This window comes from Lepus europaeus, chromosome 15 (assembly GCF_033115175.1).
Source record: "Lepus europaeus isolate LE1 chromosome 15, mLepTim1.pri, whole genome shotgun sequence".
In the NCBI taxonomy this organism is placed as follows: domain Eukaryota; kingdom Metazoa; phylum Chordata; class Mammalia; order Lagomorpha; family Leporidae; genus Lepus; species Lepus europaeus.
The window spans coordinates 84503740-84510490 of record NC_084841.1 but is presented as its reverse complement, the minus strand read 5'-3'; positions in this window follow the sequence as shown (position 1 = coordinate 84510490).

Sequence of the window (6751 nt, the reverse complement as noted above, 5' to 3'; positions counted from 1 at the left end):
AAAATGCTTCTACTAAAATCTAAACACAAGAGCAAATAGATACCAATTTAAAGCACTGAAAGATAATGAAGTTAATAACAGTATAACAGTTCTGAGTTTGATAATATAATCTTTCATATGTTTAATTTGATTTTTCTAAAAATTATGCTTTCATGTTTAATTCCTATAATTTTTATGCTTCATTATGTAACTATACCATGTATAAGTAAGGGACTTCACATCTATCTATTATAAGCATCTATATAAACACAACCATTTTTGAGAGCAATTTTGCTGGGCTTCTGAACTTTTCAAATGTACATACTCATTGTCTCAACAGTTCTACTAGTAGACATTGATCTTTCATAACTAGTTTGCACATATGCTCAGGTGTGCAAAGATGCTATTCATTACATTATTTCTAACATGGAAAAACTAGTAATAACATACATTCCCATCAATAGAAAACTTCTTAAAACTCTGATAGAGTCACAAGCTATGGACACAGATGTCTACTATTTTCATTATTTTATTTTCAACTTTTGTTTGTATATTTTGTAACACAAATAATTCTGAAAGTTAAAAAACAGTGATATAGCATTCCATGCCACCCTAAGAAGATGGTATAAACTGATGTACATTATCTTGAAAATACATCATTGATAGGCTGCTAAGCAAGTTACAAATCATGTATGATTTATTCATATAAACAGAAAACAAGCAAAGCTTGTATACAAGGAAGGAGATGCACACTAGGGGCAGGCATTTGGCACAATGGTTAAGACATTCCTTGGACCACTCACATTCCATATTGTAGTGCCTGGGTTCAAGTCCTGCCTCTGCTCCTGATTCCAGCTTCTGCTAATATGCACCTGGGAGGCAGTAGGTGACAGCTCAGGTAGTTAGGTTCCTGCCTCCCAGTGGGAGACCCAGATTAAGTTCCTAGGTCCTGGCTTCAGACTGGCCTAGCCCCGGATATTGCAGGCAATTGGGAAGCAAACAAGCAGAAAGGAGATCATTCTCTGTGTGTGTGTTTCAAAAACAATAAAGGAATAAATAATCTTTTAAAATTTAGACACCAAACTATGATGGCTGCCTCTTGAGTTTGGGATCGCAGAGAACAGGGCCAGTATATTTGATTTTGACTTTTTATTTTACAAATCTATGTATCATTTATATTTTTTATAATGAGTATGTATTATTTTTGCTTTATATTTGGTTTTTAAGTAATTAAAAAGAAGAAAATAATGGGCTCTGGTGATTTGTAAACTCCCATTTGTTGTAAAATAAATTATTTTAGAAATTCAAATGAGGGTTAACGCCCTGGCCTGAAGTGCCGGCATCCCATATGGGTGCCAGTTAGAGACCTGGCTGCTCCACTTCCTATCCAGCTCTCTGCTATGGCCTGGGATAGCAGTAGAAGATGGCCCAAGTCCTTGGGTACCTGCACCCGTGTGGGAGACCAGGAAGAAGCTCCTGGCTCCTGGCTTTGGATCGGCACAGCTCCAGCCATTGTAGCCAACTGGGGAGTGAACCATCAGATGGAAGACCTCTCTCAGCCTCTCCTTTCCTCTGTGTGTAACTCTGACTTTCAAATAATAAATAAAATAAATCTTAAAAAAAAGAATGCTTAAAAAAAGAAATTCAACTGAAAAGTTAGAATAAAATTATTTTAGTCACATTCAGAGAATAAGATGTATGCTATTGTAACTGGTAGGACACATGGAAACAGTTTGAAAATGAGGATTAAACAATCTGTATTATATCCTGTCTTGTTATGATTACAGCACAGATGTAGTAATTATTGATGTCAAATATGTACAATGAATTTTTCAAGTGTTGTTAAATAAATTAATAATAGGCACCAATTATGTTTAACTTACTTTGCTTAAATTTAAACTTGAAATCAATTAAACATATTGGACACTGAGCAAGAAATTCCACTTGTAACAGAAGATGCTTAAGTGCAACTTCAGGCATGGGGATTATCTTTGAGGTTGGCTTTCTTCTCATGTATCCAGCAGGTAAGTTTTAACCTGCATTTTACCTTACAGGATCATAAAGGATCATGTCTTATTCATACATTTCCCTTCATCTAGCTCTGAGTTTGATATCTAGAAGTGCTCACTACTTCTTTAAATTGATGTTTTCCCTGCTACCGTAAGTGGAATTTCATATCTTCTCACAAGAATGCTTAGGATATTTGATCCAAAATTCTACGGTATCCCATTGTAAGTTAATATGGATCTTGAACTAAAAGTTTTAAAATTCTGAATCCTGAGGTTACATCTGAATAGACAAATTATGAATTAGGTTAACCCAGGGTGAAGAGCCGCATGTGTCTCTATCTTCTACCCACACTGGCCTTCTTTCTGTCCCCTGCACACTCCAAGCTCAGTAGCACCCATGGGGCCATTTCACTTGGTTTCCTTTATCCCCAGGTACCCGCATGGTTAGCACCTTCATATAATTCCAGCTTAAACTCAAATGTCACCTCCATAGCAAAATGATCAAGCAGTTTAAAGTAGCCCTGAAAACTTTGCTCTTTCTAGTCTCTCTGTTTACAGAATCACCCTTTCATAATGTCTTCAAAGCCTTTCTCTGCTTCCTGAAATTTTCTTGCTCTCTTCGAGTTGACTCTCTCCCCTTCTTCCCTGATTGAATATAAATTCTATAACAACAGGTTCTTTCCTTTGTTGTTCACTTTTGAGTATCCCATACATGGAATAGTTCTCTTCTCATGGAAGGCAATCAAAAAATGAGAAGTTGCAAACACTAAATATGAAGCAGCAAGTGCGTAACTGCATTGATCTCTTCCTTCACTCTTTGAATTATCCCTGCCATAGTAGATGCTTGACATCTCCAAAGGATGTATCCAAGTCCCTTTAGAATCATTAAGCTAATGATCAGATCATAGCCTACAATTCAATTTCCTCATCTGTAAAACTGGTATACCGCCATTCACCTACTTTAGAAGGTTGTCATGAGAACTAAAGAGGAACAGAGAATCCAAGCTGGTATGTGAAGCAGAGGGCTCAGTCAGCTCCACGTGATTTTAATGTATATGCAAAAATGGCACCAACTACTACTTCAAACCACCTTTATGGGAGTGGGGTGGCTGATATGCTAGGTATCAGAAGCATAGGACAAAACAAGTGGTAAGCATCTCTTGACACTTGATCTCTTCCATACACTTCACGGTTTAAAAACATAAACCAGAAAAATATTCTGATCTTGGCCATGTCAAATATGTCATCAAAACCAAGTGGCAAATACGGAATGGTATTTAGACAAAAATAGCAGTCCAAGTTAAAGAGGTGATTTGGTATCTTATGCCCGTACAAGATGAATGTCAAAATGGAGTACCGTAACAGTGTCTAATAGAAAAAAATTAATGCCTGCACTCTGAAGGCTCCATGGCCAAAACTAAGTAGTCCATTTTAATTTTCAGAGGAATTTGGTGAACAAATGACTAGATATCCACCAAACCTTGGTGCTAATGAAAAATACAGTGCATTCTCAGAAAATCAATATATAGTTTGCCTGAAGGTATCCCAAAGGAAACATTCAGTTATTGAGGTTTAAAATACGTTAGCCCCAGAATAATAAAATTCTTGAATTGCAGGCGTTTGCAAGAACAGCAAAGGGGTTAAAGACATTTTATATTTTATCAAAGCCCTAAAACTGCTGTGCAGAGTTTTTATGCATTTCATATTTTTTTTCTTGCTGCTTCTTCATGCAAAAGCCTTTCTCAGTTCTTCAGAGCACTGCCTCCCTGTTTAGTTCTTCTTAATTTGCTCTTCCAGTACAATCCCTCTGTCCCACTCTGACCTGGGTTCCACAGGTTCCCAGGGTCACTGAAGATTGACGGGCCTGAGAACGAAGGATAAGGATAAGGTATTTGCCACAGTGTCTCAGTATTGTTTGTTATTTTTGTTTGTGGAAAATAAGAACTCTTTAAGCCAAGACATTTCAGGTTTTAATTTTAATTATGAATCTTATTTTATATAATTACACAAAAAATAGGTAGAATTCTCTGACTGCAAAAAGAAATGCAACAAAGATATTAAGATATACATATAACAGGCTGAGACTGTAAAAGTGAAGTGTAGGTTAGGAAATTACCAGCTCAATTTGGATGAATTCATGAGGTTAATTGAAAAAAAATTATCCAAGGAGCTAGAGCATGTGGCAAGTCCAACTGCTGATTTGTCATCTGCTTCCCAATAAGTGTTCCTTAATTTGGGGGTGTCCCCCCAAAAAAGAATTTAATATGACCCTAGCAGTCAACATGTATCAGTTAATTCTTCAGTATTTGTCCAATAATCATGCACTGAAATGCTTCCTGGGAGGAAAACAAATACCTCAGAAATAAGCGGCACCAGGTAGTGTAGTACATAACAATGTTACCTTTCCCTTCTTCTATCAGCTTACAAACTATCGGTAGTCAAAGGGTTGAATAAAGAGAAGCATTTGTCAAGACACTAATTCCAAAGAATTACGACCAAAATTCAGTACACAAGTGTTTTAAAACAATGTCAATTCAATAAAAGCCTTTTCTTTTAATTAAAAGTATGAGTATACTAATAAACACAGTTTGTCTTCTGCAAATACCACAGCACTTGCTGTAGCATTCATCACACAAGAAAAACTTTAATTGGTATTAAAAAATTCCTTACATTTTCTTTTTTTAAAAGATTTTATTTATTTATTTGAGAGGTAGAGCTACAGACAGTGAGAGAGAGAGAGAGAGGTCTTCCTTCTGTTGGTTCACCCCCAAAATGGCCGCAATGGCCAGAACTGTGCGGATCCGAAGCCAGGAGCCAGACGCTTCTTCCTTGTCTCCCACGCAGGTGCAGGGGCCCAAGCACTTGGGCCATCTTCCACTGTTTTCCCAGGCCACAGCAGAGAGCTGGATTGGAAGACGAACAGCTGGGACTAGAACTGGTGCCCATATGGGATGCCGGTGTCACAGGTGGAGGATTAACCTACTGCGCCAGGGAGCTGGTCCCCCTCACTCTTTCAAAACAAAAATTTTTAATTTGTTCCAAGAAAAAAAAATGGCACATTTAACCATGGGCCAAATGACATAGCATTGTAACTCTCAAGGTTGAATACAACTTCCAAGTATTGTCGGCACTAGAGTGAACTGGACAGAGAATGGGTTAGCTGCACCAGTCCTTTGCATTGGTCACTTGCTCCTGACTCAAACAGCTGAGAAAACAGTTGGCCCTCTGTGTCTGTGGGTTCCACACCTGTGGACTCAACCCACTGGATAAAAATAAACATTCAGGCAAGAAAAAAGTGTGTCTAATGAACGCATGGAGATGTTTTTGTTCATTTCCTCCCAAACAACACAGTATAACAGTCATCTACCAAGCATCTGCATTGTATTAAGCATTATAAGGAGTGTGGGGATGATTTAAAGTATATGGGAGGATTGTGTAGGTTATATGCAAATACTATGCCATTTTTTAAAGGGGTTTGGGCTTCCTTGGATTGCAGTATAACAGAGGTGGGGAGAGAGTCTAAACCAATCCCCCCATAGGTACCAAAGGACGAATGTCCATCTAGTGATCCACTCATCAAGCACTGAAAATGAAAATGCCTGTCCAGCTTGGTCCCTTCGTGAAGATGCAGTTAAAGTAAACTGATCTATTCCCCGTGGTGTCTCCATTGCATGAATGTTCTCAGAGAGATCGCAGATGTTCATTTTATAGAGCACAAATTTTTGGCAGAGTGTCCTGCAGCTAGGCTGAAATTGTAAATCTCAGTAAGAGATCTAAACCCAAAGTGGTAGGAAAATATCTGCCATCCTCCAGTGGGTTTGACCAGCAAATCACCTACCGCTGATAGGAGGAGCAGGCTCCTAAGTCAGATCTCCCTCCTGTGTGTGCTGCTGACATGGTGCTGCTCTTTAGAAACTAGGAGAGTAAAAAATAGCCCAAGATTCTGTCTTGAGAATCATCACAGTCCATTGGAAAAATCCATCTTGAATTAAAGTCCATCCACTATGGCTTAATTTATTATTATTATTAGTGAATGAAACATCAAATATAATAATCTTTTCAGCATTTTCAAAAAGAACTTCACTAAATACTAAAGAGAATAAAAAATGAATTAACAAGAGACTGTTAATGCCATCAATACATCTACATTTTAACAGGCCTTTCACGTTCTCAATTTCTTTATTACATAGAACTTCTCATTATTTTACTTAGTCATTTTCTTCCAGAAAAATATGTGGTAAATGGAAGTTTATGAATATTATAAAACAGTACTTAAAATCATAAAAATAAAGCTCAAGATAAACTTTAATGCAGAAATACGAATTTTTAAAATGTGTAAGACTGACATATTAAGAAACAGTAAGAAACCCAATTTTTATAGAATATATAAAAGTTAATACTAAAAATGTATATCTTTTCAAGAATATTTAATATATTTCAGAATATTACATGGAATGCTACTTTCCACCAAGTTAATGAATGAATATCATTTGGTATGTATATAGCATATATATATTTAAAGATTTATTTATTTATTTGAAAGTCAGAGTTACAAGAGAGAGACAGAGAGATCTTCCATCTACTGGTTCACTTCCCAAATGGCAGCCCTGGCTGAAGCCGGGAGCTTGGAATTCCATCCAGGCCTCCCCTGTGGCTGCAGGAGTTCAAGCACTTGGGCTATCCTCCATTCCTCTCCCAGGTGCATTAGCAGAGGCTCTGAAGTGAGCAGCTGAGACTCAAACTGGCACCCATATTGGATGCCG